A 12630-nucleotide genomic window follows, 5' to 3' on the forward strand; every position below is an offset into this window, starting at 1 on the left:
CACCACACACCACATATGCACACCACACATGCACACGCACGTGCGCACACACACACACACACACACACACACACACACGATTTTGTTTCTTATGAGGCTTCTGAAAGGACCCGTCTCAGTCCCTGGCGTCACAGAATGCGGCTCCTAAGTCGCCATGCTGGGGTCTCTCTGAGGCTCCCTTGGTCCTAAGTGATACCACATAAAGTTGACCGAGGGAGGGACAGAGCAGGAGCAGACAATGACCACAAACCAAACCCCTGGCCACCTCTGAGACTTCCCTGGGCAGCCAAAGACTTTCTGGAAGACTTAACGAAGGTCACTGACAGTGTGTAAGGCCTTTATGCCTTTTGCCCTTTCACCCTTCTTCCTACTTCCTATCTGGAATGCAGATGTGATGGCTGGAGATCTAGCAGCCTCTGGAAGGTGTTCCTGAGGATGGGAGCCCTGTACTACTCAAGGTGACAAAACAAAAATAAAAAGAGCCGGGTGCACGCTTGTAATCCCAGCATTCGGGAGGCTGAGACAGGAGGATCACAGTTTGAGGACAGCCTCAACTACTTAGTGAGGCCCTCTGCAACTCAGTGAGACCCTGTTTCAAAATAAAGAATAAAAAAATAGGGCTGGGAGTGTAGCTTGGAGGTAGAATGCCCCTGGGTTCCACCCCCAGTATCACAAAAATAAATAAATATATAGGCCTGGGCGCATGGCTCCCATGGGGCCTGTGGCCCAGCCCAGACTGCCCACCTCCAGAGATCTTTTTTTTTCTTTTTTTTTTTTTTGCGGGTCTGGGGATGGAACCCAGGGGCATTTGACCTCCGAGCTACACCCCCTGCCCTATTTTTTATTCTTTATTTTGAAACCGGGTCTCACTGAGTTGCAGATGGCCTCACTAAGTAGCTGAGGCTGTCCGCGAACTGCGATCCTCCAGGTCTCAGCCTCCGGAATGCTGGGATTACAAGCGTGCACCACCACGCCCAGCTCCAGAGATCTTTTCTGCAAATGAAACCTCCACACCATTTCTTTTGTTTCCTCTTTGCGTAGCAGCTGTAAGCTAATTATTTCTGAGCAGTGATTAATTCTACACGTCCAGGTTATTATGGCATAGAGTGCATAAAAGAGCATTCTTCAATTCTCCCTCCTGGCTGCAAGGGGCATCGAAGCCTGGAAGACCCAGTAGAGATCATCTCTTCTGAACCATCTTTAAATTTTTAAAAAACTTTTGGCCAGACATGGTGAAGCACACTTGTAATCCCAGTACTTGGGAAGCTGGGACAGGAGGATCGCACAGGTTCGAAGCCAGCCTTGGCTACTTAGTGAGGCTTTCAGCAAAGCAACTTAGCGAGACCCTGTTTCCAAATAAAATATAAAATAGGTCTGGGAGGATAGCCTGGAGGTAGAAGGCCCATGGGATTCATGCTCAGTACCTCAATTTTTTTATTTTTAACAATATATATATATATATACATTTATAATATAATATGTGGTACTATAAATTGAACCCAGAGACACTCTATCTCCAAGCTATGTCCCTAACCCTATTTTATTTTTTATTTTGAAACAGCGTCTCGCATGCTGCTGAGGGTCTACCTCAGCCTCTTAGGTACTTGGATTACAGGCATATGCCACTGTGCCTGGCTGGATCATTTTTTTAAGTATTATTATTATTATTATTATCAAGCCCATGCATTATTTTTTCCTTCCAGGGATCCTAGGTTTCAAAATGAGTTTTTCCATCACCAACTAAGTTCCTTTGGTTTTCTCATCATAGTAAACATTTGTAACCAGGGTGGACATTTTCACCTGGGGGCTGCCGTAGCTCTCGGTATAATTAGGGACTTCTCCTAGTGAACTGGAGTCGGTGGAGACAGGTACTTGCTTCCCTGTCCTCCTGCAGTGGGCATGGACTCATGAGACTCCAGATGTGTGTGCTGGATGACTTTGCTTCTGGAGTGAGTACACCAGGTGGCACCATGGTTTAGACCGCATCCCTGGGTGACAGCATCTGACAGCTTGGGGTGGTAGCTCCCTGGCTCAGGGCCCAGTGTCCCGTGATGCCCCAACTGGGATGTCCTGTGGTGAGACCCTGGCTGAGCCCTCCCCACTCAGCGTTCCCGGGTCACTGCCCTGGTCAGAGCCAGGCCCTCCTTCCTCCCCTTTTTCTTTGGAACTAGCTGACATCTTCCTGATGCACACAATCTGCGCTGAAGTCCACCAGACTTGGCACCTGTGGTTTGCAACCAAGGATCCTGACAGAAGCACGTGTGGAGTGGCAGGACTGTGCTGGTAATGCTGCGGCATTGACATCATTCAGGTGAGACCTGGGGACAGTGTTTCAAGAGCCTCGCGGCTCCCACTGACCACATCTGCACTTTCCCTCCAACTTTAGGATGCATTCAAGAATAGCTTTCTCCATTAATCCATTTCTGTCGCTGCGGACCCCTAAGATTGGGAAACTCCAGCCTGCAACCACTGACACCATTCTAAGCCCTGATTTTACAGATGAGAAGATGGAACCTAGAGCATTGATGTCACTTGTCTGTCACGGCCACAGAAAGAGCCATCACTAGCAGTACTAGGAATTGAAGCCAGGGGTGCTCCACCACTGAGCTATACCCCAGCCCTTTGTATTTGTTCAGAAAGGGTCTTGCTAAGTTGCTAAGTGGCCTCTAACTTGCCATCCTCCTGCCTCGGCCTCCTGAGATACTGGGTCTACAGGTCTGTGATACCGCACCTGGCTAGCCATTTCTTCTTGCCCTGTGCCTGGCCTGTGGACGTGGTGTCTCGGGCACTCAAAAGTCAGGCAGGAGAAAGGAGGTTCCAGTGGATGGAATCCTCTTCTGGGAGAGAGAGAGAGCTTTGGGAAAGTCCAAAGTAACACAGAAAAACACAGGTGAGCATATTCAGATATAGATTCTTGAGTTGAATAAACAGAAGGAGTGGGACTTAAACTTCAAGTCTCAGGCTTGGCAAGCTGCCATCAGCACTGAGGATGTCGACCTCTGTTGTGGACCAGAAAGGGAGGGGGGTCCAGAGGGGAATCCAAGAAAAGGCTTGGTGGAAAACTGCTAAAATCAGAGAGTGACATCAGCTATGAAGAGTATTCGCTTGAAAGATACTGCCCACCTTAAAGACAGGAAGGCATATCTGTTTTCTTGGTTGTGGAAATGGCACTTAGCTTACTTATTTTTCTATAGCAGCATGTCAGAAAATGTTATCCCCATTTCACAGATTAGGAACTAGGGCTCATACAGATTCAGTACCCAGTGGAAGTCCCAGAGCTCGCTGGCAGGAGACCCAGATTTGGGTGTGGTACTCTCTGGCTCCAAAGTCCCTGCATTTTCCATTTCACCGAGCTGCCTTCCAGAGAGTAACTTTAGATAATGAACACTCGAAATGCATTTGGAAGGCACTTCTAATTGAAGAGACTCAATTTACAAAGATTAGATTTGCGCACAATTCTGAGAACTCATCCATCGCACATGGCAGTATGCAACAATATAAGGACAAATAGCAAAGATCCCATACAAAAAGAGGGAGGTCATAGAGGTGTGGCTAATTAATGCAGTGGGAACCAAAACACGGTAGGATCAGTCGAAAGCGCCTCCCAGTGCATGATACAATATGAGGCTTCATGAGGAAGACAATTTATGTGGTGAGAGAGAGGATAGCAGGAGAGAGGGGGAGATGTAGAGACAAATTAGCCACTAGAAAACATCGATCTGAAAATACTCCATAATGATTGATTTGCAAGAAATCTCTCAGAAGTCAATAGCCGTGGAACCCTTCTTTTTAAGAGATCTTAAAAAATAGGTCAGCCTCTCCGGGTTGGACGGGTTTAGGTGTGATTTTTCTCTGCGGGGAGAAACACCACCTTGGTATTTCCAAAGGCTCCCTTCTGTTTATGATTCTAAGGTTCCCCTTATGGGAGTTTTCTATGGCTGTCATTTTTTAAAGCTGGTTAACTCAGTGGCTTTATTATCCCCCCCCCCCTTTAAATTCCCCACAGGGCTTTAACTAAATCAGACCACATTTGGAGTCTTGTGTTTGCTTTCTGGGCACCATGTTTTAAAAGGGACATTGACCCGCTCTGCTTCCAGAGAACGGATCCAAGACAAATGGTGGGAATGGCTCAGAGATAAATTCTGACTCAGTACAAGAAAATGCTCCCTCCTGCTCTCCGAGCCCTCTGACAACGCAGCTCGGCTGCTTTTTGAGCTGCTTTGCTCCGAGGGATTGGAGATGCTGAGGCACAGTGTGTTTGAACAGCTGTCAAAGTTGTTCTGGAAGAGATTTTTTTTTTCTTTTACTAAGTTTCCTTCTTCTAATTCTGACACCATATGATTGATTGATCAGATCACTCTTTGGTATGTTTTGTGGAGTCGAGTCGATAACTCCTTTTTAAATTCTTTTGTCTTGACTATGAATCTCTCCTCTTCCCACCAAAAAAAGAAAGCAAAAAGTTGGTTAAAAAAATGTAGAATGGCAATCACGTTAAAACCCTGAGGTCAAATTGTCTTACTTACAGCTGGGCGTGATGGTGTATGCCTGTGATCCCAGTACTTGGGAGGCAGAGACAGGAGGATTGCAGGCTTAAGGATGGCCTCAGCAACTTAGAGAGGTCCTCAGTGACTTAGTGAGACTGTGCCTCAAAATAAAAAAATAAAGTAGGGCTGGGAATGTAGCTTGGAGGTAGAATGTCCTTGGATTCCATCCCCAGTTTAAAACAAATGTTTCACCTGCCATGCCTCTTCTGTCGGGGAAGCTGGATACCATGTGGTTGGTTGGTTATCAGTGAGTGTCTGCAGACCACTGGGGTAATGGTGACAGCCCCCATGGTCCTCAGCAGGTCGTCCTGCAGGAATAAGGTGAGCGTAGGGCAGGGTGAGGCCGTCCTAACTCTCTACTGTGCGCTCTCTCTTAGTAGCACCTCCATCGAGATGTGTGATCCGAAAACCTCAGCGTACCTTCCTCTCGTGCCTTGGCCCCACACCACCGGGTTCAGCCCATCGTCCTGCCCCGCCCTGCCCTCTTTTTTATCCATCTTCTCTGCTTCTGCCGTCATCCAGCCCCAATCTCATCTGACACCAGGACCTCTGTCTGCTCCAACTTATTCACACACCAAAACCAGGGTGGCTTTGTAAAAACCATCCTGTCACCTGCTACAGACCGCACAGTGGCTGCCCACTGCTGTTGGGAGACACAGGACTTGGCCTCAACTCAGCCTGTCCTGGAACCTGTGTCCTTCCTTTGAGCCCTGTTTTCCTAAGTCCCCCCCCCCCCGCCTTTTGCTAGCAGGGTGTCCCTCTGCCCATGCTTCCCTTCCCGCGGGCCTTGTGCTGGCTGCCCACTGGGGGAGAGCTCTTCCCCCACTCCTGGCCTGGGGAGGGCTCACCATCCTTCCCACCCCTGCTCCTCCCAGGTCATGGTGCCCACGCCGCTCTGTCCCAGCACGCCTCCCCACTGCAGTCAGTTATGACAATCTGATTCTGATCCTCCTGTGGGACTGGAGCCCTGGAGAGCCCCGGGTCTCCATGCGCAGCGTGGCCCTCTGAGGGATGAGAGAGCGGGTTTAGAGAACAACTCAATAGAAATCCACCGAGCACTGGATGATCAGGAGGAAGTGGAGACGGTGGAAAAAATGGGAAGGAGGCGACGCAGGAGGCCGGCTCAACTCAGGCCATTGAACTTCGGTTTGCTTCCAAACCCACCATCACTTGGGTCTCTTTCTCATCCTTGCTCCTCTTTCTCTCTACTCTCTCAAATTCTGTCAGCAACTTAAACTCAGGAAACAGCCAGACATCATGAGGCACACCCCATGATGCACTTGGGAGGCTGAGGCAGGAGGATCACAGGTTCAAAACCAGCCTCAGCAACTTAGTGAGATCCGGGTTCAAAATAAAAAGAAAAGAAAAGAAAAGAAAGGATTGGGGCTGTAGCTTAGAGTTAGAATGCCCTGAGTTAAATCCCCAGTACCCCAGACCCACAGACCAACCAGCCCATGGGGAAACAGTGCCACCTGCTCGCCAGCCCTGGGCCGGTGGGTTGGGCGGTGACAGGAGCCCACAGCGTGTCCGGGTTCCAGGAAAGCGCCTGCACGCCTGCACAGCTGAGGCAAGGAGACACCTTCCTCCCACTGCAGCTGCTTAACTTTGTTTCTTCAGTCATCCTCACTTTTTAATTGCTCGATTTCTTTTCTTTGTTTTCCTAGTTAAAGGCTAACAAAGACGGAATTGGGTATTTCAACCGTTTGTGGTCATCATTAATTTCATGGTCCTCTGCATTTATTAAACCTTATTTCCTCTCCATAATCTCTTTCCCCCATGATATTTGTAAAAAGCACATCTTATTCTCCTTAATTGCTTGGGCTGGTGCGATCTAATTCTGATTTTTCACCACCCTTATCTTTTCCCAGGAAGCTTTAACTGATGCAGCATATTCTTGTTTAATTCTCTCCTGTTCTCTCTGCAGACAAGAGTGTATTTCTTCCTCTACAGATCTCTCACTGGTCTTTGGGGAAAGTGGCATCGATTGTATTTTGCTTTAATTATGTGCGAGCCCCCTCCTCCTCCACACACGCCTTCCCTGAAAAACACCCAAGTTTTCCAGCCTTTGCTCTGCATCAGACAAAGTGCTCTGAGCCTCTCCGCAGCAGGTGACTCTTCCCCCGGCTGTTTTACTGCTTGAACAGAAGGCTGCGCCCGGGGCGAGAAGGAAGAAGGGGACTGTGCAGTCGGATGGGCTTCCTCTCGGCTGCTCGGAGCACTGCCTGGCCATGTAGCTAACTATGAAAAAACATGCTGGGTACCCAGCGGGCCCCATGGTCATGGATAATTAAGTGCTCATTGTCAAAGGCAGAGGGCAAACTCCACCTTTGATCTGTTGAGAGCCAGGTCCAAATGTCCCCCTGACTGGTGTGCATTTCTCCACCTGTGGCCTGCGGGCACTGCCACGATAACTTCTCCGTGTTTTGTTCTTTGTCTCATTTAACATCTATTCTGTTTTGTTTTGTGGCTAGACACTTAACAGGCCTTTTTTACATGTCAAAAAAAATGTATCATTATCTCACTCCTTTGCAACCTAAACGTTCTTTGGTCCTTATTGTTGTTAACATTGTTGCCTACATTACTGTAGAAACATCTCCAGCCTCCCTTCTCCATCGGCTCCCACATAAAACAGCTCAGTCATTTCCCTCTTGTACCTGTAACCTCTTTCCCTTTGCCCTGGATCCTTGTTGAACTTGTGGTCCTTGAGCTCAGGTACAGCCCCCTGCTTCCAATAAGCACCCTTGGTTTTCTTCCCACTATTGACTTTCCCCCATGACTGCCAAGAACTGGAGGGTGAAGGATGGGTCTTGAGCATGACCCGGTCAGTGCAAGTCTATCCCGAGATGTTCTTCTGGGATCTGGGCCGGGGGCACCTGCCACAGTTCAAGCTACCAAGACTGGGGAGGACATCCGCGGAAGGCATTTGGAAACAAAGGCTCCCCAGGTGTTCTGAGAGAGCTTTCAGAAGTGGGTCGTGCGGTGCTGGTGGCCATTTTTACCACCACATGGGAGGAGCCGACCCGGAAGTGGAGCCAGTGCAGAATAAAGCCAAGGCAGATGAAGAGTCTTGTTTTCTTATTTGAGCTCATGGGTGCTGCTACGCTTGGGCCACTCCTAGACCGTCATCTCCTTCTTGTAACGTTGAAATTGAGTTGGGGGTCGTGAAGGAGGAAAACACCAGCCAAGTTATTAAAGGCCTCTTTAATTAAACTGGCACCCTCAGTAGAGTTCTGCTGGCTGTGGGGGAAGGGACCGATGACTGAGCAGCAGAGCCGCGTGGCCAGCAGAGTCACGAGGCCAGAGAGGAGGTGAGGGTGTTTATTTTGGGGTGGAGCTAGCGGTGTGGGAATGCTGGTCCTTTCATGACATCCAGAATCTTGCAACCTCTGGAGTCTGTCTCATGATCTCTGGAGTGTAGCGACAGCTCTGCTTCTGGCTTCTGGGGTTCTGCTTCCTGTCCCCGCTGCGGTGGGGGAAGGGAGGGGCCCAACCTATCATCCCGGCCTTTTGGTGATACTGGGTGACGACGAGTCCATAATGACTTCTTGCTGTCAGGGGGCATCGTAAGGGGCCCCTTGGCTAGGAGAGGTTGGGTCCTTTGGAAGTGGGCAGGTGGGAGTATGGCTGTAGCGGGAGTTGATTGGAGGTTACCCTGGACAGCTTGGTAATGCACGTTCGAATGAACCTTATTAGACCAGGGGCTTGTGATCGTTCCAGTGTTTTATGGAGAGGAGGCAAATAGGTTGCTTGCATGGTGAGTTTCCAGACATAAGCAGGTGGGCCTGCTTTCCTGATGACTGTGGTCGATACGGGATGTGGAGCTTCCAAGAAATGCCCAGGGCTTGTGCCACCTGTTGAGCAACCTTAGAAATAAAAGCTGGCCCATTATCAGAATGTAAGGAATTAGGGAGTCCAAACTGAGGGATGATGGCCAAGCATAGAACATTGGCCACCATGCTGGCCTTCTCATCCTTTGAGGGAAAAGCCTCTATCCAACCTGTTAGGGTGTCACCGCTCATTTGGTGGGTAGGAAAAGAGGGGCGAAGGCCTCCTTGGAGAGAAACAGCAGTGCAAGTAGAACAAGAGGCACTGACTTTACTAATCAGCTGTTGCAGGAGGGGAGAATAAAACGGGTTTAGAAAATGTTTAAATGCCATAGGACCCACATGTAGGGAATTATGCATTAGGTTAACTACTGCTTCAGCCTGAGCCTCAGGCAGGGCAATTTTGTCTTATAAAAAGCAGGCCTGTAGTGCTTAGGCAGGTAGGCAGGAGGGCTTACTGTCAATCCCCTATACCGAGGTTGGAAAAGGAAAAGTAGGACCCGAAAAGGATGGAAGGACTGAGTAAGCAACCAAAAAGGCGACTGGCTTACCTGCTACCTTGAGAGTTACCCTGGGCTCAGCAAGGAGGATCAAAGTTGAGTCTGGGAGCCATCAGTCTTTGGCCAGGTCAAGTAGGGCCAGCAGGAGGGCCTGGTCTGGAAGGGTGGTCCCCCTGTATTGATACACCTGGGGCTCACTGCTTTTCCAAGGGCACTGTTCATAGGGCCCTCCTGGCTGCACTCCCGGCAAGCTCTGGTTGGGTGGGCGTGGCCTTGCCGCACTTGAGGCAGGCTCCTGGAGGTAGTTGTCGTTGCTGTCTTCCACCCCTAGGTGGCGCTCCAGAGGGCCAAGCCACCACAGCCGGCCTCAGGGCAGCTACCAGGGATCTGCCTTTTGGCAAGTCGGAGCGTTTGCTCCATTTCAGCCTGTTCCTCTCAGGAATCAAAGACTTTAAATGCCATGTTCACCAAATCTTGGATAGAGGTCTGAGGGTCATCCTCAGCCCTTCTTAAATTTTTAAAAAGCCTCTTGAAACTGATTAAGAAAAATGGCTGGGTTTTCATCAGGACCTTGGATGATTTCCTTCAGTTTATTGTAATTAACTGCTTTATGAAAGCAGCCCACATGCCATCAAGAAGGCATAGTATCATATGGTCTCTCATTTTTAATCCCCCACCCCCACCATTTGGGGCTGGCTGATACAAGCTAGCGACCACGTGTTGCCACCATGGGGCGACCAAGATGGTGACTGTGACGTCACCAGGTAGCAATTACGCGCCATCACAAAACGGCAGCTGATGGGGAAATGGCAGCTGACCGGAGAGAGCAGCTGGAGGGACTGAGGGACAGGAGTGCAGAAAGAAGAAAGCCTGGACATAAAGGACTTCTAACCATTTACCAGACTGCTTACAAAAGTTGCTGATCCCAGGCAGGATACTAAAATCCAGAGTTCTGTTTTTGGGCCATAGTAACCCATTATTTTGGTCTGTGGGCGAGAACAAAGAACAGGAAACAGGCATCCCCGATTATCCTGATCAATGTTCGGAAACAGGGGTCAAGAGGGAGGGAGAGATGTCTCCCTTCTTAAAACCAGAGGATGACCTGGTTGTCTGGGAGGCGGGGGCCTCGACCCAAGGAGCGCAGTCGTCATCGGGGCCTAATGGCAAGTGGTCCCAGTGGACCAGAGGACAATGGGTCACCAAGCGCTTGGATTTTAGACCCCAGTGTACCGGCAGAAAGGGAGGACCCAAGTTCAGAGAGGAGGCAAGAAGCTGGAACCCACTGACCAGAGGAAGTGAAGGGAGCTTACCCTGTCTGAAAGACCTCTGCGGGGTGCAGGAGCACAGAGCCGGAGTGGCAGCAGTGGGGCCCGAGCGGCTAGTGGGTGCACACTGGCCAGAGAGCCCAGTGCGGGACCTCAGGGGTGCACCTGGTCTGAAAAAAGTGGTCAATCCAATTGAGGGTTGGGTCGAAGAGTCTGGGGCTGAAGGAGGGGTACAGCAACACCAAAAAACACAGAGAAAAAAATTAAAAATCCTCCCAGGTTTCGTGCACTAGATGTAACATTGAAATTGAGTGAGGGGGGGTCACAAAGGAGGTAAATACCAGCCAAGTTATTAAAGGCTTCAGGGCTTTTGGGTGACACCTTTGGGTGAGATCTGCTGACCGTGGGGGAAGGGACTGATGACTGAGCAGCTGAGTCACAGCCAGCACACTCATGGTCGGTCGGCAGAGTCATGCGGTCAGAAAGTCCAGATGTTGGGGGGGGGGGCGTCTTGGGTGGAGATAGCAGTGTGGGAATGCCGATTCTCTTGCAACATCCGGGGTCTCATAGCACCTGGAGTCTGCTCGTAATGTCTGGAGTCTCGTGACACTTAGAGTCTCGGGACATCTCCGCTTCTGGCTTCCAGGATTCTGCCTCCTGTCCCCGCTGCGGAGTCCCGTGGAAGAAGGGAGGGAACCGACCTATCGCTTCTCACATTGGACATCTGACCCATAAGCAGATCCCACCACCTCTGCCCGTGGGATGCATCCAGAACCCAACCCCTTCACACATGTCTGCTCTTCCCATCTGGTCCACTTGCTCAGACCTCTGCAGTAACCTTCATACTTCATTCCTTCCACAGAGTCACCACGGGATCCTTTCAAAACTCTAAGTAGGATCACACTGCCCCTCTGCACAGAGCATTCAACTTTAAGAACTTTACCCTGGTCCTCAGGCCCTGTATGGCCTGCCTGCTCCCCTCTGACCTCATCCCTCACCACCTGCCCTGGCTCGCCCACTCCCTTCTCATTGGCCTTTGAACTTCCACCCCAGGACTTTTGCACGTGTGGCTCTGTGTTCCTGAGCGCCCTTCCCTTAGATAGTTGCGTGGCTTGCTCCTTCAATCCTTGGGACTCTGCTGGCTATTACCTTCCCGTCAGGCTGAGGCCATTCCTGCTGTGGTAGCACTGCCTCGTCACTGGGTGTACTTCGCCTTCCTCTGTTTTTATTTATAATACTTCACCGCTGCCTGACAGGCTATATATTTATGGGCTATCATTACTTATGTTTTCCCTTTAGAACACTTATTCTATGAGAAACTGGGCTGTTTTGTTTGCTGCTAAATATCTAAATTCCTAGAGTAGCAATTGGCACCTCACAGGTCCTCAGCAGAGTGATGTCAACGTATTGGCTGAAGGAATGAAGGAGCTGGTCACGATCCTAGTTTGAGTGAGATATTTTTAATTGACTTCCTGACACTTGGACAATGTGTTCTAACGGAGCATTCAATCAATATTCACTTTAAAAATGGGCAAATGAGCCGGGCGTGGTGGCGCACGCTTGCAATGCCTGCACTTGGGAGGCAGAGGCAGGAGGATAGTGCAGGTTCGAAGCCAGCCGTGCTGGTTTAAGAGACCCTGTTTCCAAAAAAAAACCTGTATAAAATAGGTCTGGGAGTGTAGCCTGGAGTTTCCAGAAACCCCAGTACCACACACACAAAAAAAAAAGGCAAATGAAGCTGGACGCACCCTGTTAAATACCAAAACATTGCTACGTCCAGTGCCCTCTCCCTTCCTCACCCTCGCGGGGCAAATCGTCTGGTTGAAGGAGGCCACCGAGCGGGGACTGGGCCCTCAGCTCCTTATCCCCACCTTCCGCTCTCTGCACATCTTAGCTTTGTGTTTTTGTCCCGTTTGGCAGCTTCACAGGGTGGCAGTCACCCACAGCCCCGGAGGGATGCTGAGAAATTCTGTCCCACGTGCTCTGTACGCATCTAACAGTTCCAAATCCCTCCTCTCTGGAAGCAAATAAAATTCGGAATTTTCCCTACATGAGATTGAGTGCTCTCTGGGAAAAAGAAAAGCCGGCATATGGCTCTCAGGAAATCGAATCTGCTTTATGAGATAAAAATTCCCCCTCCATAAATCAGCCGGTGGTGGAAGAGTCTTTGCAGCTGCCTTTTACGTTCTAGGGCCACGCCCCCAGCACACATGCTCTGGCCCTGAGGGGCTATAATCCATCCTACAAACCCTGTCTGCAGCGCTCCCCTCCGGAGGCTTCTCCCTGCCTGGCTCTTCCCCATGGACCACATTAGCTCCCTTTTAAATTCTTTCCCCTCTCTGCTGTGCACTTTGGTGTTACTCACCAAACCCCAGTGGGCATGCATGGACTTATTTAGTTTCACATGTAATAGATAAAACAGCAGGGGCTTCTAATCGGAAACTGTTTTCCAGGCTGCAGAAAGCCACCAAGCTGCCAGTGTGGTGCAGGGTGTGTT

The sequence above is a fragment of the Muscardinus avellanarius genome, assembly GCF_963383645.1.
Source record: "Muscardinus avellanarius genome assembly, chromosome: 3".
NCBI classification, from domain to species: domain Eukaryota; kingdom Metazoa; phylum Chordata; class Mammalia; order Rodentia; family Gliridae; genus Muscardinus; species Muscardinus avellanarius.